The sequence below is a fragment of the Vulpes lagopus genome, chromosome 6, assembly GCF_018345385.1.
Source record: "Vulpes lagopus strain Blue_001 chromosome 6, ASM1834538v1, whole genome shotgun sequence".
In the NCBI taxonomy this organism is placed as follows: Eukaryota; Metazoa; Chordata; class Mammalia; order Carnivora; family Canidae; genus Vulpes; species Vulpes lagopus.
This window is the reverse complement of record NC_054829.1, coordinates 16522806-16548266: the sequence shown is the minus strand read 5'-3', so window position 1 is coordinate 16548266 and position 25461 is coordinate 16522806. Positions and strand designations below refer to the sequence as shown.

The 25461-nt window shown below is 36.4% G+C and overlaps 1 long non-coding RNA gene across 1 annotated transcript in view; it reads left to right on the top strand.

Annotated features, from left to right (window-relative positions):
* Nucleotides 1-24994, top strand: part of LOC121493886 — a 104847-nt gene extending 79853 nt beyond the window's left edge. The window contains exons 3-4 of the long non-coding RNA XR_005988579.1: nucleotides 23573-23595; nucleotides 24457-24994. This is a non-coding gene — a long non-coding RNA (uncharacterized LOC121493886). The remainder of the gene's footprint in view (nucleotides 1-23572; nucleotides 23596-24456) is intronic.
* The last annotated feature ends 467 nt before the right edge of the window (nucleotides 24995-25461 follow it).

Here is a 25461-nt window from a genome sequence, read left to right as displayed (position 1 = left end):
TGCTCGAGCTGCCATGACAAAATACTGGAGGTTGGCTGGGTAAACAACAGAAATGTATGTCCTCACAGTTCTGGAGACTGCTACTCTAAGATCAGGTGTCTATTTCTGGTGGAGCATTTCTTTCTGGCTTTAGATGGTCCCCTTGTCACTGTGTCCTTACATGGCTTTTTCTGTGTGTACAAACAGAGAGAAGAAGAGCATGCCCTGCTGCCTCTTCCTCTTCTTACAAGGACACTAGTTGCATGGGAATGAGGCCCCTACCTTATGACTCATGTAACTTGAATTACCTCCCTAAAGACCCTATCTCTAAATAGAGTCACACGGCATATTAGGGCTTACATATATGAATGGGATGGGGATGGAGACACATGCTTCTATGATTTTAAGATAGTGTGCACTTCATTTCCTTTAACATGTAATGATTCCGTTAAAGACCAGATTGTGCCCCCCCAAAGACATATATTGAGTTTGGAACCTACAATACCCAAATATGTGAACTTATTTGAAAATAGGGTCATTGTAGATGTTGTTAGTTACGATGAGGTCATACTAGGGTAGCAGGGGACACTTAATGCCACGTGACCAGTGTTCTTGTAAGAAGAGAAGACACACAGAGACGGGGAGGGGCAAGGGGGGAGAATGCTATGTGAAATCCTGTCTAGGTGTCAGAGGAAACATGGCCCTGCTGACACCTTGTTTTTAGCTTTCTAGCCTTTTGAAGTATGACACAATAAATTTCGCTTTTAAGCCACTTAGCATGTGGTACTTTTTTGCAGCAATCCTAGGAAACTCACACATGCCTCACTCCTCAAGCTTTTTCTTCTTTCTGTCTATAATCACTCCTGCTATCATAGCCAGCTTCATCATTTTAAGTACCCACTGAGTTTCAGGGACTCTCAAAACTGTATCTCCAGGGTGAAACTTCTGGAATCCAACCACATACTCTGTTTCCAGTTGCTTGTGCAACAAGCAGCTCAAACATGAGATGACCATACTTAACTCCTCGTCTTCTTGCCCAAACTTGTTCTGGCAATATGATTCAAGTCACCAAATCTGTAAGCAAATCCTATTGGCTTTACCATCAAAATATCTCCAGCTCCTACCAATTTCTCACCTCCTTCAGAGCTAGGACTCTGTTTCAAGGCACCACTATCCTTTGTGTGGAAACCATATCGCCTTTGTGACAGGCATCCCTCTTTCTGCCCATTATCCCTACAGTGTATTCCCATTAAAATATCCAAAATGGCCTTCTAAAAAGTAAGTGAAGGGATCCCTGGGTGGTGCAGTGGTTTGGCGCCTGCCTTTGGCCCAGGGCACGATCCTGAAGACCCAGGATCGAATCCCACGTAGGGCTCCCGGTGCATGGAGCCTGCTTCTTCCTCTGCCTGTGTCTCTGCCTCTCTCTCTCTCTCTGTGGCTATCATAAATAAATAAAAATTTATTAAAAAAATAAAAAATAAATAAAAAGTAAGTGAAATAATCCACCTCGTCTTCTTGCGATCCTCCATAGGCTCACCACGTCACTGAGAGTAAGAGCGAAATGGTTTTCAGGTGGCTCTCTGGATCCACCCTCTCCCTTTTTCTATTGGGACTCGTCTCCTTCTATTTGTCCAGTTGCTTGCTGGGTTTATCCACTTTGACCTTGCTATTCTTCAAACATGGCACACAGGGCCATCTTGTACCTAGCAATTCCTGTTACATAGAACCCAGTTTCTCTTCACCTCCTTAAAGTCTTCGTTCAAAAATCTCTTTTCAAAGGGCACTTAACCTGACTGATCATTAACCTGACCCTTTGCTCTTTGCCCTTACACTCTCAATCCCCTTACCTTGCTCTAATTCTTTGATCTGGATCACTATGCTTCTTACTCTATGTGGTGTTTATTACAGTTTTTGTCTATCTCTTCCATTGGAATGTAAGCTCCAGGAGGGTAAAGAGTTTTGCCTCTTTTGTCATTTGGCACATCACGTGAGCCTAGGGTAGTGCCCAGCACACATCTGGTGCTCAGTAAATGAAGCATCATAGCCAGTCTTCACATTTGCTTCTTATGTACAAACTCATTCAGCAGTACACCCTTGTTATAACACATAATTTGTTTTTTAACTAAAAATCTGCCGCCATGTAGTCATATATCAAAAGTAATTCTATCCTCTGTCTACAAAAAAATAATAAGTTTACTTGAGAATTTAAAATTGTAGAATGGGAAAGAATTTGTTTTTCTGAGATAAAAAACTGAGTTTGAGGGATCTCAGTGTTAGTTTGTTGGCACAATCAGGAGTCATGTGTCGAATTGTGATTCATTGTGCAGTTCTCACCCACTAAAGCTGGGTTGCTCACAAATAGGCAAACTTACCGGAATATGCTGCACACTTGTAAAAATATTTGCATCCTGTCTCTCCCTACTGGATCTGTCCTGGTGGGACATTTTGTGTACTTCCCATCTAATTGGAGGCAGGCTTGGCAACATGAGTAACTTTGGCCAATGTAATGTCAATGGAAGTGACTCTGGCCACTTCCAAGCACACATTTTAAGGTGATGTGTGGTTCCACCCTCACTCCTATTCACCTGCCACAGGAACACCAGTAGGCAAGATTAGTACTGCTTCTTTCCCCTGGATACCAGCATGAAGAAGATGCGGGGCAGAGCTCAAGTTCAGCCTGGAGCAGAATAAAATGGAAGTGAGAAATAAACCTTCAGTGTGGTCAGCAAACACTAACTAATAGACCGCAGAACATTCACTGTGAGGAGTCCTCTTTTTTCATCACTTGTTATATGCTGGGAGCTAGGCAAACATCACTTTCTTGATTTTTCACAACAACTCCATGAAGCAGGTATGATAATCTTTTTTTCCCTCAGGAAATTGAAGTCTAGGGAGGTTAAGTTATCTAAAGCTACACAGCAAGAGAGTAGCAGAGCCAAAATTTAAACAAAAAGCTATCTGATTCTTAAACACCAGCTCTTAGTCTTTTCCATTAACATTTGATGTTGATTAAAAAAATAATAATAATTAGCATCCTAAAGTTAAAGCTAGTATAAGTACAGGAAGAGATTGAACAGATTGTGGCTAAAACACATATATCAGCATGCAGCATTTTGGCCATCCCCTGCTCAGATTTTCCAAAGAAATACGTACAGTCCTTGTGAGAGCATTTTGACTAATCACATAGGTCCAGGCAGCAAGTCCCGGCATGGGTGGCCAGGGACTTGGTTCTGTTTGTTTTAGAATATGTTAGAACATTGCCAGCTAACATTTTTAAACTTTTTTTTTTTCCTTTTTAGCCAAACCAATTCCAAATGTTTGAAATGCTAAATTGTGGGAAGAACTAAGAGTCACCAGCAGTACAGATTTTTCCTTTTATGAAAAATAAACATTTTGAAGAAAAGCAAGTTTCATCTCCTCACTTCAGGGAGGAGGAGAGAAAGGCAAAGCATCACGCATCCCAGACATCGTGGTACAGAAAACACACATTTTTTTCTTTTTTTTTCTGAATTTTTCAAGATGCCTTTAGACGTTATATAAACTATAACATACTATATAGACTATGACGTACTTTAGACATATTATAAGCTATGACTAATTTATAATGGAAAGAGACATGAATCTGTATTAATTAACAACTCTTTTATTTGCAATAACAGAAAGTCAATCCAATTCTTCATTCCTCTCTATATCTGTCTTTGGCGATATAACACTCTAACACTTTCTTTCTATGGATGGGAGGTGCTTTCTTCAGTGGTCCCTAAGACTTACTTTGGCCAACAGAATGAGGAATTGCCAGCATGCTCAGACACTAAACATCAAGGAACTTTGCTTGTTCCATTTGTTCTCTTGTGCTCTTTTTATGGAAGAACATGCCTTGTCTAGCATACTGATCCCAGGAGGAGGTCAAGAAACATGAGGAAACACGAAATGCCCCAAGTCATGCCCAGACTAGATTAGATCACCCTTGGCTAACTTGCATACTCCTGAGGTAAATAATGCCAATTGTTGCCTGTTCTTGAGACACTACAGTTGTTTATTATACAACAGTACCTGATTGACGTGCCAACACAAGGTAGCTTCAGTAAAAAAGGATGTTTATTGAGAGGATAAGAAGGTAGCTCATAGAGTCTGAGGTAGAATGATACAATTGGACCTAGGAAAGGATCAACTGCACAACCTGAATTGGACCATTAAAGTTAATGGTCTTTGCCTATCGGGCTATTCCTTATGTCTCAGCTTCCAACTCTCTCTCTATCATTTACAGATTCTCAGAAAGATTCATCTGATTGGCCCAGCTTGGTTTATCTGACTCCTTCTTATCTAACAGCATGGCTTATTTATTGTTAGATTGTCCCTCTTTTGTGGCAAGCAGTTCCAAGACACCTTGACTAGAGGCCATTCATTGTTTTTACAGGGTACAGTATGTAAATCAATGTCGTTCCTTAAGGAAGGAGTTATGAAATGCTCCTTGAGAGGTGTCAAGGATGACCATGAAGGTATTGTACTGTAGAGCCTACCCCAGATTTTACATTGCTCTTTTTTTATTATTATTCACTATTCTCCAGATTCCTGGTGCCCATAGATAAACAGTATTTTATAATAGAACCGTATTTTTATCTTTCTATCTGCCTGGAATTCTATTTAAGCAGCTGACATCAGCTGGGCATAACTTCCTTGAGCACAACACTCTGGCAAGGATCTGTCTACACCCATTTCATAGCCAAGCTACCAAAATTTACCGGGTGTATTAGTTTCCTAAGGCTGCCATAAGAAGTTACCACAAACTGAGTGGCTTAACACAACTGAAATGTATTCTCTCAAAAGTTCTAGAGGCTAGATATCAGGATGTCATAGGGCAATGTGTTCTGTGAAGGCTTTAAGGGACAATCTGTTTTATGCCCCTCTCTTAACTTCTGGTGTTGCTGGCAATCTTTCATGTTCCTTGGCTTATAGGCGATTCACTCCAATCTTTGCCTCCATCTTCACATAGTTTTCTCTCCTTGGGTCTGTGTGTCTTCCTACGTTCCTCTCATCCCCTTCTTCTTATAAGGAAACCAGTCATAATGTATTCAGATCCCATCCTCTCCAGTATGCTCTCATCTTAACTAATTATATGTGCACAGATTGTAATTCCCAAAAGGTCACATTCTGAGGTTCTAGGAAAAATGTGAATTTGGGAAGGAAATGTTATTTCAGCCCAATACTTCTAGAATAATAGAATCTTGGGGTCCAAAAAAAAAATCACAGAGTTGATCAAGTCCTATTGCTGTCTTACCATTAATACCATCATTCTTTCCTGGCTAGCTTTCATTATGGAGCACTCAATTCCTTAGAAGCTACTCTTTAAGAATAAATTCAAATATCCATCAAAAAAAGGTGAGATAAATAACATATGCTATGTTCATATGATGGGATACTATGTAACCATCAAAATTATGAAGACCAAAAGTTTTTGACACATAAAACTTTTACAGTGAGTTTTAGAAAACAATAAAAACAAATCAGTTTCATTTATTTAGAGAAACATGTACGTGTATATTTTGAAGGATAAAAAGTGAAAAAGATTGAAGTTATGTTCGGATGCTGGAATTAGAATTGAATTTTTAACTTTTTCTGTAGTGCCTAATTTTTATTTATTTTTTAAATACTAAAGTCTTCCTTTTTCAATGAGAAAAAGTAATTTGCAAAAAAAGGTGTATTATTCTTTATTTTGATTAGAGATATTCTTTCCACTAACATCCATCATCTTTTCCCTGCTTAGTCTATAACTTCAGAGTATTGTGAAATAACATCTTGCGAGGTTTTTTAAAAATCTCCAATACATGATTTTCAAAAACAAATACAATTTATATGTTCTTTGTTGCTTCATTCCTACTTTCACTGTTATATTATAGCAAATGCACAGTCCTTAGTCCCCTAGGAATTAAGGGAAGTGAATGGACATGATCACCAAAGACCATTTGTAATAGTTCCAACTTCCACTTTTTTAATTCTTACCAGTTTAGTAAGCAGTATATCTCATAGTATTTTAATTTGAATTTATGTCAAAAGTGACATTAAATATCTTTTCTTCTACCAATTAATTATTTTTAGTTCCTTTTGTGAATTACCTATAGTATATTTTTGCATTTTTTACTGATCTATAGGAAATATGTATATTTTCTGTAATTCTGCATAATAACCCTGTCTTCTGTGAGTGTGTGTGTGTGTGATTTCATAGTCTGTCATTTGGATTTTGTCTTTCTGAATCTCTCATTGAGGTGTATAAACCTGTCAATATTTTCTTTGAAGTTCTGTGGTTTTGTTTTGTTTTATTTTTTGTCCTGCTCAGAAAGAACCTCTATTTCCACAACACTATGGGTAGTATTTTCTTATATTGTCTTTCTGTATATCTTTATTTTAGTAAATAAGGTAAGAAAGTTTTAGCAATATGGACAAAACACCTCAGTCCCGCTGGTTCCCTTTCCATGTTTTCAGAGTCTGTTCCTGCATTGTATCACAGCAGTAAGTGCACAGTAGCCAGCCAAAATTTGAAGACCAGTAAGTCTAAATACTTGCCAATCATAAGAAAGTCACACAGGATACTGAGCCATCCTAGTCTTTAAAATAGTTTTGGTCACTTTCACAATTTTCTGGTTTTCATTCTGGCCAGATAGAATCTGATCTTTAGTAAGATAAAATATTGAGAACATCTTTAATAAACCATTTCATTAAGGAGATTATGTTCATTATTATTGCATCCATATGAACCAGTTTCATATGAATTTGTATAAAATATCACCTACAATAGATCTAGAGCAAGTGTTATTAGAATTATCATGATGTGTAACAACAGACAACTTTTTTTCAAGTAATGGCTATGATCCAGGAATTGCACTGAGAACTTTAACAGAATTACCTCAATTACTTGTTAGAGCAGTCTATAAGAAAGGAATAACTATTATCTTCATTTTCCACAAATAACCCCACAGAAATTGAGGCTGAGAAAGTTCAGTTGATCCATCTTTCAATAGCTGATAAATAGCAGAGTCAGAGTCAAATACTCATTCCAGGAGGAAGAAAGCAAGTTATACTTATTTTGGATGATGTATATGTAAATGATGATAACAAAGACCAGAATACTACTATCAATAAAGGAGAAATTGTGCTTCAGTGGCCTTTTCTGAACACAGTTGACCCATTAGTGAGTCCACAGGGTTCACACTTCCCTACTGAGAATCAAATGGTTAGAAGGTTACAGGAAATTACATTCTACAATACAAACTAGAGAAGGAATTAGCATTTCAAAGCATATGTGTATCTGCTAGGGAAATCTCTAGAACAGATCTGTACCATGCTACACAAGTTGCTGATTGACAGTGAATGAAATAAACAAGCACGGTGGTCCTCAGAGCCTTCTCAGTACAGTCATCCCAGCCAAAACATTCTCTCTGTTCCCTTTCTACAATGCTTGCTGCCCCTCAGTCCCAACCCAAGCTTCTCCACTTTCACAGACCTTAACACACCTACATTGGATGTCTTTGGACCAATTTTTCTGAATTTACTGAGTATTGTTTTTATACTTTTGATGAATTAGGCCTAATAATTGCATCTCTTATTTTATTTTTTAAGATTTTATTTATTTGAAAGACAGAAAGAGAGAGCAAGGGCAGGGGATTGGGGGTAATGGCAGGGGGAGAGGGACAAGCAGACTCCCCAGTGTCAGGGAGTCCTAGGACCCTGGGATCAATGACCTGAGTCGAAGGCAGATGCTTAACCAACTGAGCACCAAGGCGCCCCAGGCATCTTGCCTCATTTTATAGAGCACTTACACATACATTTCCTCATTTAAGTTCTCAGGTTATGCCAGCAAAGTGGAAAAGTGATACTTTCATTTTATAGGTGAGAAAATATTACAAAAAGAGCCATTTCAAAACGTCAATGGAATATGCTTCTCCAGCCTGATATCCTAATACGAGAATCATATCAGCAATAGTCCAGAACATTTTATCTGTGACACCTCTTTGCCTTTGGTCCTGCTCTTCCTAAAATATTTCTCCTCAGATCCTCTCACTTTAAGTCTTGATCATTTGTTCTATTAAAACACAGTCTATTGAAATGTATGTTTTTACATGAGTTATTATAAACATATTTAATATGAACCAATTAATTCCAGGAACTGCACTTTATCTATGCCCTTTTTTAAAGATTTTAGTTTTTGATTCATAATAGACACAGAGAGAGAGGCAGAGACAGAGACAGAGGGAGAAGCAGACTTGCTACAGGGAGCCTGATGTGGGACTTGATTCCAGGACCATGAGATCATGACCTGAGCCAAAGGCAGACCCTTAACCACTAAGCCACCCAGGTGCCCATATCTACACTTTTTTAATGTTAACATAATTTCAGTATCAAGGCAGATACTCCCTTTTCAGTGTCCATAACATATCTGAGAAGTTGTGAAGATATCTTTATCACTGGAGTAAGTTAAAACTTTGTAAGACAACTACTTTGAAGCAAAGCTCTCATTTGAATGTGTACATTCTGGTTATCTTGCTATTTAACAACAACAACAAAAGTGTTAGTGCTTCACGGTTTCACATCCATGGACACAATTCATCTGATTGACTGGAAGAAATGTCACTGTCGGTGGATCTAGGTAGAAAATTGAAGCAATATGCCATTTGAGAACATTAGTTTCGTGCCCTATGCTCCTTGAACTCCAGAAACTTTTTCTAGGGATAAGAATTCACATCTGAGGCACACAAGGCTCTGTAAAGGAAAACACATCTGCATAAACAATTCATATTTTCCTTCAGTGTTCCTGCCTACAGGTTTTATCAGTTTAACTGGTTTTTCTTTGATGTGATTCTCACTTCTGTTGCTCTCCACCCATACTTCTTGCTTAGAGCTTACTCCCTCTCACAAGGACATGCTATTAGGCAGGCTTAGAGATTGCTTTGCAGACAAAATAATTTTTAAAAACCCCAAAACCTCTCAACTCTGCTTTTTTCCCCTTACTCTCTTTAAAGAAAGTTATTAAAAACTCTTTCTTATTTGGAATAGATCTAGAATTCTAAAGTAGAGGATATGTACTCCTAATTCAAAAACAAAAGCCAAAAACTGCTAGTTTTTAAGTATTTAGTTGATGTTGATTCTATCTTAATAGTAACTAAACTTGTGAAGACAAAACGTAGTACATATGATTAGAAAGTTCCATCAGCATAGACTCTGCTGATATGAATGAAACATTTAATGTACGTTTCATGCAACCAGGATGAGGTGAACTAGATAATGAATCTGATTCTCTTCACTCTCTGAGACAGTCCAAATGATGCGCTTGCTGGAGTGTGGAGAGAAATGAAGAGATAAAGATGCTCCTGGAAATTCCCTTTCCAACCTCAAGCAACCTAAAAACAATAAATTTGGTTAAAGCAGAATGCCTATGCCTGGGCATCAGCATTCTTTACCGAATGAATCATCACCAATTCCAGGTTTAGACTTTGACCAGGGTAAGATAGAGCTAGTCTTCTTCTTTTTCTTTTCTTTTTTCTCATGTTTGCACCTATAAGGATGACTCAATTATTTTTTTAGTTATGGCTAGAAACATTTACTATGCTGAATAAAATACATTGTCATTCATCACCAGGGTTTTAAAAGAGTTATATTTAATTCATGGCTAAAATATCCTCAGGGCATTATTTACCATAGAAAGTGGGAAATATGCATATGCTGTGATCCTGAGGAACAAAGAAAGGTTTCACAGACCAATTTGTATATCTTTATCTTTAAATATACATCTATATATATATATACATATATATTCATATCTGTATTTATACCTTTACCTATCACAAAATAAAGTCAAGGAACAATCCATTATTTGGTAAGACTACTTTATGAATGTAACAGTGAGTTACAGCAAGTGTAGTCTATACAGGTAGATATATATTTTCCTAGCAGTTATGCCATTTATTTCAAAGAACTTCAAAATTCACTTTAAGAAACTACATATTAACCTCTTTCTCTTGAGTGTTCTTATATTTTTATGTTGTGATTTCCTGGGCTTGAATATTGGCTTTGAACAGGAATGTGTCTTCAATGTCCATTTCTTGGCACTCATTTAAACACATTTATCTATGTGATTCTGAGAAATTACATTACCTGTCTCTGGGATCATCAGATTTTCTGGAGAATTTTGTGTTATTTGTTTTTGCTTCTTTTTCCTTTTTTTTCCCAGACTTTTCATCAACTTTCAGTAATTTTTTCAATGAAATTTATGGCTTAAATAAAATGAGCTCACCCAGTGGGTGCTATACAAGTAGCTTCCTGTGAATTCTCACGGCCAATTATTTTCAATGTACCAGTAGATCATAAATCTCAAAGGCCATAAAAATGTTTCTTCTCAAGGTATGCTCCAGTCTGTAAATTCCAAGGTGGATAGCCTTCACCTCAAATTCTAAAAGTTCATTTTATCTTCCTCTTTTTATTTTTCATCATAAATGATTCTTTAGTGTCTGAGAATTGTGTTTGAGGGACAACAACAAATCTTGAATTTTTTTTTTTTTCAAAATACAAACATTCAAGAAAGTGAGCTGTATCCAAGTTTTGCTTTCTAAAAAGCTGTTGGCCTCTCTAATGACTGGACTTGAGTTCAGATAGAGGAAGACATTATCAATAGAGTAAGAGAACAAAAGAAGGAGAAGAGGGGAGAAAGAAAAAGCAAAAGTCTCCCATCATCTCTCCAAATTACCCAAATGATTAGCTTACCAACAGTAATTACTATATTCCTTTATTTTCAATTCAAAATTTTCTGGGATTAGAATGCATCCTAACTCAATGTGTACTTTTAGTGTAGCAAGTAGTGTTTCATTTTTGTTTTTCTCAAAAGACTTATTGAAAGGAAGTTATCTAAAAGACAATATCTGAATATAGAGAAACCATGTATTCAAGCTTGACTTTTCCCCTAGACCTGGCCACCAACTGAGGTAGACAGACTATGAACCTGTGAGCCTGGAAAGCCAGGTTCAGTATTTTAATAGTGTATGACATTGAACGAGTAGCTGTAAATTTAGAAAGAAAACATCTAGCAAGGTAGTAAATGAAGTCTACCCTGGAAGGAAGAGGTAAGGGATAAGATCTCTCATCAGAACCAAGACCGAAAGAAGTGTGACTCTGCTAAGAAATCTCTTCCTTGAGTAGGAATGGGAGGTAAGACATTTTATTCTTGAAAGTTTCTTGTTCCCTTGCCTCTGTATTGTAACTGACAGAGATAGTTCTGTCACTCCCAATGATGTGTTTGTTTGTTTTTATGTGTTTGTCTCTACAAAGGAACTGAAGTTGGATCATGAAAGTAACACACAAGATGCTGAGCAAGTATCAGATGGAATAGCCCAAAAGTGTACTTGAACAGTGAGCCAAAGGCTTTCAAGACTCTCCCTTTTAAGAATGAAATACCTGTCTCCAATTTCAAGTGCCTGAGATAGTGTAAAATAGCAATAATGAATAAATCACAGTTCGATGAATAATTACATTTGGTGGAACAGGAGCTAAGGTTCCACTGGAATGCCTAGACAAGAGAGTATAATAACAGGTTTTGCATGTGAAGTTATGCTATTAGCGGTTTCAAAAGACATCTATTACAATAAGATAAAACTTAAAAAGGGCATTTTGAGAGAAAATTTTCAGTCTCACAGTGGATTACAGGTATGAACTAACCCAAAGGCAGCAATTACTCCTGTATTCTTATTTACTTCATTTCCACTTAACTAGTTATAGTGTGGCAATTACTTTCCAGTTTTCCAGTGAGGGTTATTTAAGAATCTGCCTTCTTAACCATTATTTACAAACAGGTAATTCTGTGATAGTTAGTGTAAAATGTAGATCTAGAACTCAGCAATAGTAGAGTACATTTATGAACACTTTTAATATGCAACATCAAAAATAATTTTCTTCTAAGAAAAGAATATAGAAAATATTACGGGAGGTTGTAGACTTGCTGTTAAAAGAGCGAGGCAGTGAAGCACTACAAGGATACGGTACCTCTTTATTCTCTCAAGTTGGTTGTTTGTTATTGGTTTGTTTTGCTATTTCTTTTGGTAATAGGTGGGGAAGGATACTCAGGTGGCAGTTGAAACCCCTGGATTCTGAGTGTGATTATTTGAACCGCTTTACCAAGTCTTGTGTCTTTTTCATTGTTGAATAAAGAACCAGTTGCTAGTTCTCTCTGGATTTCAGGTGGATGACTCATGATAATAATACTTACAAAAAGGAAAGGAAAAAAGAAAGAAAAAACAAGCATGAAAACCAGCACAACGCTCACATCTGGCCCTATGGAGCTATTCTGTTCTGTGTGGCTGCCAGCTGAGAATCAATCTGGAATCCCTCTGGCTAAATTATGAACTGGTAGAGAAGGGCTGCTCTATTCACTGTGCACACAAATGAGTTACATCCTGGTTAATAGAACTCCTTAAAGCAAAAGTGAGGTGAAGAATTCTGGATTAACTGAAGTGTGCATTACTCGTGTTCACACATACCATCTCAATTCTGTATATAAATTGCCACCTTATATATCATATACAATGACAGTAGCCAAGCATCATAAAGAATTTAAAATATAATAAAGTGTTGCCACTGTGAGGTGCATACACATCTGCTGCCCTAGTTCATATTCTAGAATGTTATGGTGGATTAAGGATATAGAAAATGAAATAAATGAATGTTCAAAAAGGAAACAGAGGGCCAGTTCCTCAAATCTAACAAGTGCTAGTAAAAGCACAGGAGCCCTCCTCAAAAGCAACGTTGTATTAGAAAATAGAGTCAATTAAAACAAAATTTAAAAATGAAAGTTCCTGATTTCAAGTTTATAGTGGATTCCACGGCAGCTGTGAACACACATTACACTGATTGCCCTTGTACATATTCAACTCTTGGACTTGTAACACTTCGATGGAATATTTGCGTGTCTTGAAAAATTCTGACTCTTCTCGTGCAGCCCCACGACAAAAGAAAACAATTACTGAGTGCCTGTTCTGAGCAGGCATTATTCCAAGTCCTAGGAAAAGTAGTGAGTAAGTAACAAAAAGCACTGTGTCTGTAAAGCTTATATTTAAGTAGAAGGAGATAGAAAATAAGCAAAATAATTCCTCTATACTGTGTTAGAAAGTATTAAATATTTGGAGGAGAAATAAAACAGAAACAAGAGATTTTAGATAAGAAGTCTGGACTGGATATATTAGAGTACTATCTTTAGCCTTGAAGCTGGATAAATCCACCAGATGACGTAGTAGCTATAGAAAGTACATAGAAAAGCGGTCTGGAGAATGAGCTCTGGTGTTTTAAAAATGGAAAATGTAAGAGGGATGAGAATGGCTCAGCAAAAGAGATTGAGAAAGAGTAAAATAGAATAAAAACAGGAGAGTGTGGTGTCCTGAAAGTCAACAGTGCAAGTATTTAGAGATAGAGGTGTGATCATCTATGTCAAAAGTCTTGGAGAAGTCAAGTACGAGTCCAGTGATCAAAAAAAGGAGAATGTGCTGCCATCATGGTTAATACCACTTTGGTTCCTTCGTGACCACAGGGAAAAAGATAACATAGAATGTGAAACAAGAGCAATTTTGCTTAAGGCATATTCTTATGGTAAACTGTCTTGCATTTCTGTCAACATTTAACCTGATTTGTCTTCTCTCTTGCCTCTCCCTGGAATGCCACTTGCCTCTAGTTTAACTTTTTTAGGAGCTTTACCCTGATATGTTCCTTCTTCCTTAATTGTTGTCTTCCTGTCCAGGCAATAAGGCCATTGAGAACAGGGCTAGCAGATGCTCACCTTTGTTTGCCCAACATCTATCATCATCTTTGGACAAAATAAGGCCTCATGGTATTATTGAAAAACAGAAGGAAGGGAGAGAGATAGTTGTGGTGGCAGGAGGCAGGGGGTGTAAAATGGGAGACAGAGAGGGGGAGGAGAGAGAGACTGAATAGAGGAGGGGAGGAAGGAAGATGAAAAAATAGGTTTGTCCACTACACTTGGCATTGAGCCAGTTTACACAGCATTTAGACATCTGGAGAATTCTTCAGGGAAACAGCGAATGGCACTGGAAGTAACACACATACTGAAAAACTGTCCTCATTTCCAGCAAATGGCCATTTGTTATCTACTTTATAAGAATTCCCCTGTTAACACTACAGTCAAGGGTCAGTCTATGGGGTCCTTCCCAAATCCCTTCAGCACTTAAAACAGGGACTGTTTAATCTCAAATATATAAGTTTATTTGGCAACATTGCTCTGATTTTACCTTAAACTTTTTTTTTTATTGTTTTTATTCTCAAAACAAAAATTCAAGGTCTTCTCCTGAGAGAAATTATGAAGCTGAGGGTTTTAATGACGTTATGTAAGGATTAGAAAAGTTATTAACAATTCTCAGGAAGGAGTAAAAACAAAATTCTTCCAAACAGATCTGTCAAATGAATTTTCTGAAAGGATTTAGTAAATAATCGCTCTTTCCTCTGTATCTCATTTCCTCCAAACTACTCTCCATTTTCCTACGAAATATCTGAAGGAAGAGCTTCTCCATAAAACCCAGTGAACCCTTTTCTCATTTTTTTTCTTGTAGAAATTTAATAAGTACAATTTAATTATTCTAATCTTACATCTGGAAAGGTTTCCTTCAAACATAAATAATAGCATTCATGGGATTTCTACCCAAAATGGGTATATGAGCAGGTTCACAGGCTATGGGCTTGCCTTTCTAGAGAACCAAGAATAAAATGCAAATAAGACTCATATCTTCCTTACACTCTCTCAGTGCTCATTTAGCAAACATCTATGAACATTCAGTTAGTATAGCCCTATATGTTTAACCCTTTGCACTTTGCACAAGATACTGGGTATATAAGTATCAATATATAGCTCATAAATTCATCATCGTCATCAATTTCATACCCAACATCATCAACATCACAATACATAGTATTTATTTATCACATACTTTGTGTCAGGCAGCATATGAGGCATATTACCGCATTTTAACTTTCCCAACAACCCAAATTTGAGAATGAGAATGAGAAAACAGAATATTTTAGAGGTGGAAGTCACAAACCTGTAAGAGTGGACTCAAATTCAAATCCAGGCAGTGCAACATAGTCATATCTCACTCATAACATGACATTGTTTTCTAAGGTAAAGGTTTTGATTCTGAAGTCAAACAGGCCTATTTTTAAATGCTGACTCTCATATGGAAGCAACCTAAATATCCATTGATAGACGAATGAATATGAAAATGTGGTGCACACACGTGTACACACATGCACACACACAGAGGAATATTATGAAGCCATAAAAATGATGAGATCATGCCATTTGAGACAACACGGATGCACCTAGAAGCTGTATACATGCTAACTGACATAAGTCAGAAAGATAAAAACCATGTTATTTCACTCTTATATGGAATCTAAAAATAATATAAACAAACAAAAAGCAGAATCAGACCTATAAATGCAAGGAACAAACTGATGGTTGCCAAAGGGCGTGGGGTCAGAGGATGGGGAAAATGAGTGAAGGAGAGAGGGAGACAGACTTCCAGTTATGGACTGAATAAGTCATGGAAGTAAAAGGTACAGCATAGGGAATATAGTCAATGGTACTGGAATAGTGTTGTATGGTGACAGATGGTAACTACACCTGCAGTGAGCACAGCATTTATAGAGAAGTTGAATCACTATGTTGTGCATCTGAAATTAATGTAACAGTGTGCATCAACTATACTCAAAATTAAAAAAAAAGAAAAGAAAGAAAAGGAAAAAAGAAAAAAAATGCCTCTATCATTTAGTAATTATCGAAACTTAGAGAAATTTAGACTCTATCCCTAAATGTTTTCATTTGTAAAATGAGTATTTGAAAAAGTAACCTCTTAGGTGTTTTGAAGGATAAGTAAAAACTGATTTGCCAAGGGGCATCTCGTAGCGTCTGACACAGAGGGGTATTCAGTAAATTGGAACTATTATTACTACCATTACTAATGGTCTGATATCTCCTGATTGTCAATGTGAGCTTTGTAACCAATCTCATCTTTTTTTTAAAAACATGAATCAGTCCTTCCATCATTTCAGGGCTGAATCTGAAGTCATCAGATTTAATTCCCACATCCTCTGGCAATCCATTTTCAACTACTCATTCAAAACCTGGCATGAAATGTATTTATTTCATGAAGCCCTTCCTTCAGCACTGAAGTGACTTGTTCCAACTACTTTAAATTTAAACCAGTTGACACATTGATTTATAATTGTTCCTGTACAATTTCTCTGTCTAAAATTGTTTTCAACAAATAAACGTTAACAAGTCTCCCTTAGAAAAATCACATCTGGATTTTCTTAAATTAGGAAAGAGGAAAGACTCCAGGTGGACAGAGGCTGCATTATATTATATATGCACTGGAGTAGAAATGGGGCTATATAGTATTATATATGCATTGGGGTAGAAATTACAGGAGACAAGAACATGATAGTAAGGTACAGTCTATTTTCAAAAGGGCTTACAATCTATAATGAGGGACTAAGTAATCAGTATTACATTGAAAGGTAAATGTCATAGTATATCCAAGAGGGGAACATTTTTGCCATCAAAATGAGCCAGTCTGCAGCAAAAAGTGCCTGACTTTTAAAGTCCTGTAGGTTTGGAATCATACTCTGATAGAGAGTATTATTCATGACATGACCTCATCAAGGGCAAGTCACTTAGCTTCTCTGAACCTGTAAAAGTTCTAAAAAACTGAAAGAGTGAAACTTTCTTCTAAGACTGATATGTGGACAAAATAAGATCAAATAACAAGACAGATTGGAGAACACTTTGCCCATCACGTGGCACACTTACCAGTACTCAAGAAGTCTGTTTTTTCCTTTCTTCTCCCTCTAGTTAAAAACAAAACAAAAACCTATATGTTGGCCCAATAATTACTTCTCTAGACAGTATTATTGGACTTAGGAATTTAATTCTAGGGCACCTGGGTGGCTCAGTGGTTGAGCATCTGCCTTTGACGCAGGTCATGATCCCCGGGGTCCCGGGATCAAGTCCTGCCTTGAGCTCCCCTCGGGGAGCCTGCTTCTCCCTCTGCCTGTGTCTCTGTCTCTCATTAATAAATAAATAAATTCTTTTAAAAATTTCATTTCTCTGGATTTTCTGAACTCTCTTTCAGACTTAAAAGGAATATACAGATATTGTTCGGTTGAACTACAATTTGATATCTCATTTTGAACACATCTTGAAGCTCGCATAAATAAAAAGCAACACTACAAAAAATGCATTTATATCCTCTGCAAAATCCCTGTTAAAGGTATATTTTCTATTATATTCCTCAAAATGACTTAATTGAATGCTCATCTATAAATTGTTTCTAGAATCCCATGCCAAGAAAGTGACTACGCTGAAGAACTGGAAGACTTCTCTTTATCTGACAAAAGGATGATTTAAATGGAGATGGTGTCATGGCTGGGGGGGCACAGATTGACTTCCCCCCCAGCCCCACCACCAGCACCTACTTCTTTCTCTACCTTACAAAGCCAGCCTTCCAATAACAATCTTGATGATAGTTTTTGATATGGAAACTGTTTATTTTATCAACATCTTACAAAGGGTGAAGGATTCATCTTTATAAATCTTATTCAGCATATTAATCTGTAACAAATTATTGAGGTAGAACAGTGTGCTTTCTAAGCAAATACAACTTGATGACAGTTCTAGCCACCTAACTTCCAAACATTTACTCCACAACTAAGGAGATAATAAATTCACGAGGGAGTACAAATCATCATGCTTCTCCTTTTCTCTCCTCTATCACGGAGTTTACAGGATTATTTTTTTTAAACTGTAGAAACTATTTTTTTTTTCCTGATGTAAGTCAGAAAATATTTTTTTTCCTGGTTTAAGTCAGAATTCAATTGCACGGACTGGAATGAAATTCTGAGTTCTCTTTCTCAAAACAACAATCAAGTTGGTCTTTTTGATGGGAAAGTCTGAGAGAGCTGCTTCATTTATTTCTCTTCTTCCTGCCCCAGAGTAGAGTATGAAGGCTTTCAGGTATCACTCTTATAAATAACAGTAGCATAATATAATGCTCAATTTAAGTAACCATCTTGTCTCAACTTCCTGCTACAATTACCCATTTATTTTTAAGTCTCCTAGACTAAATAAATAAGTCCTTGTAATAAACCACCTCAAATCTTTTCTTTTCTTTTCTTTTCTTTTTCTTTCTGGTCAAGTGGAATTAAATTGAAATATATAGAAGGAGGACACTATAAAAGACTATTAGAAGTTCACAGTTGGGAAAAAAATGTCAGAAGTCATCTAATATAATCTTCAACTAGATTTATGGATCCTTTCTAAAAACTCTTAAGTTTGTTGAGGGTAAAGGTCCCTGCCATCTATTTTATTTTGTGTGCCCCCACAGGCATGAAGTCCACCAATTCACACACAATGGGCTCTCAATAAATATTCCTGACAATTGTTGAAATATATAATGTATAACCTTGTTGGACCCAAGCTGTCAGTGCCTATTGGCGAATATAAATTATTTCCTGCGTTGAATATCCACCTTTGTAAACCTTAAATACTGCAATGTTGATGCTCAAAACCAAGAGTGGAAGCTCCTTCTCAGAATTTACTAGATCATGGAGGGTGTAACTCAAGAACACTAATGTTACTTTAATGTAGCAGTCTGGGCGTTAATATGATATATTTCTGCTATTAAAGTTTAAGAGGTTTTAGGAGAAAAGGTTTTAGCACAGGGTAGAAGACATTTTACAACATCTGGTTTGGCATTTCAAGAAATATTCCCTAGAAAGTCCTGTAGTCCACTCATGAAAAATGAGAGAAAAATGTCTGTTTTTTTTTCTGACCGCTACTAAAAGAGAAGCTTCCTATAAAGCTAAACTTACCTGTCTCTCTGTCAACTTTCCAACATCAAAATGCACAGAACAGCAAAAAGAAACTGAGGGTCGGGCATCTGGGTGGCTCAGTGGTGGAGTGTCTGCTTTAGACTCAGGTCATGACTGGAGGGGGGAGGAGGGGGAGAGGTACTGAGATGGAGTCCAGCATTGGGATCCCTGCAGGGAGCCTGCTTCTCCTTCTGCTTATGTCTCTTGCTCTCTCTGTGTCTTTCATGAATAAATACATAAAATCTTAAAAAAAAAAGAAAGAAAAAACTGAAGGAAGTGAAATGATGTTTAAAGAAATAAAAATGAAAAAGATGGACTCAGGACAAATGTCTCTCACCACAAAATAAAAATAAAAATGGCATAACACACGTATTCCAGTCCATGCACAGAAACTGCTCTTGGAAACAGCACAGCCCATGACAAACACAAAAATCTTCAGAAAGCCCTAGGACACAGACCCCAGCCTCTTGACCCGGAAATGTGATAAACCGGGACACACTCATGTCAAGCGAGCATGAGTGGTGATCAGTGACCACATCTGTTAGAGATTCAACATCATGTGTGAGATCATAGCTCCTTAAGGGCAAGATTCTCATTAGAGCAATATTTGCATTACTAAGGCAATCAGCAGAAAGTAAACACTAAATTAATGTTTGTGACTGCATTGATAGAATACTTGTTTTTTTCATTCAGAGGTTTTTTTTTTTTTTTTTTGTGTTTGTTTGCTTCTTTATCTCCCTTATACTGAAATGAAAATTAGATTACTAGAATCTAAGATTTTCCCTACAATATAGATGAAGAGTTCTATTATAGAATTAAATATATTAATAATTTGCAGTGATTTGTATTAGAGAAACAGAATAGAATAGTAGTTAATTCCATGAGTCCAGAATTCAATAGGCACTTCTTCCTTAAGCAAATTACCTGGGACAACTGTCATCTTTCTGAGCTTCAGTTTCCTCATCTGTAAATTTAGAGAAGAGAATACGGGCTCTCTCGTGTTTGTTATGAAGATTAAAACACATATTACATAGGAGTGTTTAGCATTTTGATTGATAATTTTTTTTTTTTTCTTTGAGAGAGAGAGAGAGAAGAGAGGCAGAGGGAGGAAAGACAGCATCCTAAGCAGGCTCTAGAGCCTGACTCGGGGCTCGATGTTGGGACTCAGATCACGAGCTGAGCTGAAACCAAAATTCCAACACTCAACTGACTGAGTCACCCAGGCACCCCTGACTTACTCATTTTTAAGAGCAAAACAAAGATTAACTAGCTGCATTATTGTTGTTAAAATTAAGTGAGATATGCCTTTGAATTGTGTTCTCTAAATAGGGTGTATGTTAGATATGTTTGCAACTGCTTATGCTATTTTGGAAAATAATAATTTTGGAAAAAATTAGTTGACTTTGATCATATTTGAGATTTCATTTTTTTTTAAGATTTTATTTATTTATTCATGAGAGACACAGAGAGAGTGAGAGACAGAGACACAGGCAGAGGGAGAAGCAGGCCCCATGCAGGGAGCCTGACATAGGACTCGATCCCAGGTCTCCAGGATCACACCCTGAGCTGAAGGCAGAGCTAAACCACTGAGCCCACCCAGGCTGCCCATATGTGAGACTTTATTATTATTTTTTTAAATTTCTCAGTGTTTGTTGTCAGCTCAATATCAAAACAAAATAATTGCAAAAAAATTGCAGCTAACATTTTTTTTCTAATGGGGATACTCTAGTGATTATACACATCATATGTATGAAGTCACTCTGAAAATATAAAACATCTTAAGCATATAGTTTTCTATTATTAATAAAAATAAATTTGTTATTATCTGTCATTAATTTATGATGCATAAACATTTCTCTGTCCAAAGGAGACAATTCACTAGGACTGCCTCTTTGTCCTTTTATTCTCCCAACAAGTCTTTTATTGATCAATTTGTATATGAAATGCATAATTATACTATGCAAATTATATGTGCTATGAAGTGTTAAATGCAAATAAAATAGCTGCAAAGAAAATTTAGAAGATTATATGCTATAAAATTATAAAAATGGATGACATAGACTTTACACAGATGTGGCTAGATATACGCTTTACATTATGAAGTATACAGAGTGCAATCTCTTTTATATAAGCACATATCCACATGAGAAGTTCCGGAAGAATAGAGGCCAAATTTCAACAGTGATTATTTTTAGATTCAGGGTTATGGAGAATTTTCCTACGCACGAAGAACAAAATTATATCCCCATTCCTTTTTATAATTAGGCTGAACTATAATCAGAAAAAATACGAAATATGGGCTCCATAAATATATTTGTGAGAACTTTTTAAGCTACAAAACCTTATGTTCAAAGATAAGAAAAGTCCATTATAAAAAAAAGTTAGTAGCAGAACTGCTTGGTTTCAAGTAGAGCTGAGAAGCGTGGGGTTTAGTTGTCTGATCCAACTTCTGCTTGCATTTCAGAGGGACGCTGGGCTCTGGGCTCTGAAGGATGCGTTTGGAAACCATGGAAGAGAGTTGCTTCTACACAACATGCTGAATTCCTTACATTATTCTTTAGAAGGAAACTAAAGATCACTCTGTTTAGGATCACTCTATTTACTAAAAAAAAAATAGGTAATAACGTAAGGTTATATTCAAAGTTTAGGGAAAATGAGAACACACTCTCATATTCATATGACCTTTTGAAATTTGGAAAGAATGGTTTCACAAACATGTCATATTGAACTTATAAGAACCAATAAAGGAGATGAACTTTCTATAATAAAAGAAAAAAGTTGTTTGCTTATTTCTTTTTTTTCACGACCATTAAGTGGTAAGAGCTGAACACAAATCGAAGCCTTAATTTTTGAAGCCTAAGTAATTCTTAATTCTTAATTCTTAAGAATTCTTAATTCTTAATTCTTAATAAGGCATACAGTCATCCTGCTCTTGGTGTTTTAAAGTGTGGGGCTTTTTAAGTTGTCACAACCCTTGAGTGTAGCTTGCTCATTTAGGGTCAAAGGCCAAGAATACTAAGTGTCCTACAAGGTGCCAAAGAGTCCCATGTAATGAATATTTTTTTCCCAACAAAATTTCAATAGCAATGTTTCCATTGCTGTTGAAAAATAACTTCACTATATTGCCATGGTCTAGATTTTCTCAAAATATGTCACCGAGTGGCTTTGTGGGATTTGTAGAAGAGTTTGCTGTATGTAGAGCTGAAAATATCACATGTTCTTTCTGATTCATCTTCTGCTTCTGATATTTCTGTACAGGAAATAGGGAGTTGGAGGAAAAGAAGGAAGAAAGGAAGGAAAGAAGAAAGAAAGGGAGGGAGGGAAGAAGGGAAGCACGAGAGGAAGAAAGGGGAAAAGGAGAATGATGAGAGGGAGAACAGAAGGAAGGGAGAGTGGGATAGAGGGAAATAAGTTGAACTTAATCAAACATAAAAGAAGGAAATTGGGGCAGCCCGGGTGGCTCAGCGGTTTAGTGCCGCCTCCAGCCCAGGGTGAGATCCTGGAGACCCGGGATCCAGTCCCATGTCGGTTCCTGCATGGAGCCTGCTTCTCCCTCTGTCTGTGCCTCTGCCTCTCTCTCTCTCTATGTGTGTGTGTCTCTCATGAATGAATAAATAAAATCAAAAAAAAAAAAAAGAAAGAAAGAAAAGGAAATTGACTCACATTTCTTTCAACTGAAAGAATGACTCTGTCCATCCTTTATATCCTCTTTCCCACTACTAGTGATACCCTTTGTTAATGGAAAAGTCACCGGCCTGGAAGTCAATGTGTTGGAGGCCCAACTTCACCATTAAATGTTTAGGCAACTTGTTTACTAGGAATTCCTAAAATAAGAAATGAGATGGAAGATTGACTAAAAAATGTTTAAAATCTTTATTTGTCTCTTCAATACTCATTTACTTGTTCTTGCCTCATGGAAAGTGGCATCTCTCAATTGTCTATTATCTTGACTTTTTCCCCCCACAGGCTTTCAAAAGTTCTTACTTAACTACGAAGAAGAGCCCAGTCAACATCGAGAGGAAGGGGCACAGATGATATTTACGCTACACTTTGACTTTAATTTCTACCAGTTTCTGCAATTTTTAATAAAGTATATGGAAATCCCATTCACAGCATTAACACACTGCCTTGTATCCAAGACTTATGCATAAATATTTTTCTGATGTAAATTAATTCAGACTAAAAGGTTCCAAAGAGAAGGTACACCTCAAAAAATTCTATTTTTATATCAACTATTAGTGTTGAAAATTTATCTGACATTCTATAAAAAGTCAGTAATTGTTTTTACATTGGTATATTGGATGGGTTTTTCAAAAATTGGATTTATGCATAATAATTACTTGCATTAAATCAAACTCTTTGCCAAAATACTTTCTGACAAAGTATAAAATGTCCTTGGTCACATTTTTATTTTATTTTTTTAAAAACAGGCAAACCCTTAGATTTACCTTTCTTTCTGTTGCCTCTCTGTTAAAATTATATGTAAGGAAATGCAGGATTTGTTTTATGATTAACTACCAATCCAACCATAAGCATCTCTTTATCTCATCCTACTGGCCTCACCTTACTTCAACCTGCTGAGCATTTCCTGCAATCTGTTTTATTTATCATGTACAATTGGCAAATGAGATGACTAATTAGTGTTTGCATTAATTACTCTTCCATCTGTGTTTCCTTTCAGAGAAGAAGAAACAGCAAAGGCAGGTAATTAAGACTAACTATGGCCCATTACCTCTTGAGTACTCAGTTTCCTTTCTAGTCCACATGCTCTTTGCCAACACGAATGTATGGGAGAAGCACACCTTGAGAGTAGTTTAATCAAATCCTGGTCAGGTAAACTGTTACTCTGGTTCTTGGTCCCAGTTTATTTTAAGCAGGCAGTTGTTAGGTTTAGATATGGGAATAGGTGTAGATAAATATCTATTAAACAATTAAAGTATATCATATAATATAAAAAGCGATATACATAAATAAAAATATAATTGTATATTACATGTATACATAATATGCTATTACTCATTTTAATAGTTTTCCTTTGAGGAAAATACATTTTGAATTAAAGTTAAAGTAGATTTGAATTTCGTAAAAGAGTGGAAGGAATAATCACCTATATTTATAGTTTCTTAATCTACACTTGAGCCACTCAGCTTTCTTAGCAAGGGTATGTGTATGTATGTGTGTTCATATGTGGGTGTGGGTATGAGTGTGTAGTTCTAGAGACACAAAGAATTGGCTGAAGTAGAATAATGTTTTTAATCATTAATTTTCCCTCTTAGAAAAGAAACAAAAAACCCAGTCATACAGATCAATTATAAACATTATAATAAGAAAAATTTAAATGATCAAAAAAAAAAGCTTTCTTCAACCTTCCTCTATTTATTTCAGAGTAACAGCTGCTTAAATGTGATATGTACCTTCCAGAACTTTTTGTTTTACCTAGTGAGATAATAGATGAGTGGGTAGACAGATACATGCATATACCTCTCTGTATACATGCATGTTCATATTGTTGTTAAAATCTAATTAAATTTGTAGTCTGACAGAATTTTATTTCTCAACTCACAGAATCCAGAGCAGATGCACCAGACAAACCATGAGATGCCTCTTGACAAGCCAGAGAAGGAAAGCATCAAGTATATGGTTTGGGCTCTCACTGAGGGGTCTAATGGGGACCTGGTGGAAGCTGGGATTAGTTCTGGACTGGCTGAGATTTCTGAGGGTAGGAGAAGTGAGATTTACCAGGGGTTGGAAGCTGTCAGAGGTGGGAGGGGTTAGCCATCAGGTATCCCCAATAGCAGATGGGGGTAGCAAACCATACCAGATGCATCAGTGCAAAGAAGCAGCGTCATTCAGAGTGTCTCTGAGGCACGATCCAGCTGCTGCATGACTTTGGAAGAAAGACTGTTTGCTGGTAACTTGGTGACTGACTGGATCTGCATCTGTTTTTCCACCTAGACTGATGAACAGCAGGACTGCTTTTCTCTGTTTCATCCAAGCAGATTTGCACCACTCCTTCACAGATTTTTACTCTTGTGTGATATATGCTTTAAAACGCAAAGTATACTATGTGAATTTTCATTTACAAAATAAAAAATTAGATTATCTTATACATATATTTTGTGCAATTTGCTTTTTACATTTAACAATCTGAATTAACTCTTCTAAATCTGTATATAAATGGTTATGGATGTTATTTTTAATGGCTCTATAATAGGTGTCATTTTATATTTCAAATCACTTTGATATAAATATATATGTAATAATAATTATTATATGTAGTATAAATACAACACAAACACATATACATGTATCCTTAAACACTTGAGCAAATATTTTTCAGTTATAGATTTCTACAAATAAATTGTTAAGTAAAAGGATATATTTTTTTCAAATTTGGATTATGATTACCCTCTAAAAGTGTTGTATTATATAATATCCTCACAACATATGTATGGGGGTGACTCTTTCCCCACATACATACCAGTATTAGATTTCATAAATCCTTTAATTTTGGGCAATATGACAGGAGGAATTGGCATTTCGTTATTATGATTTGGATTGCTGATCATT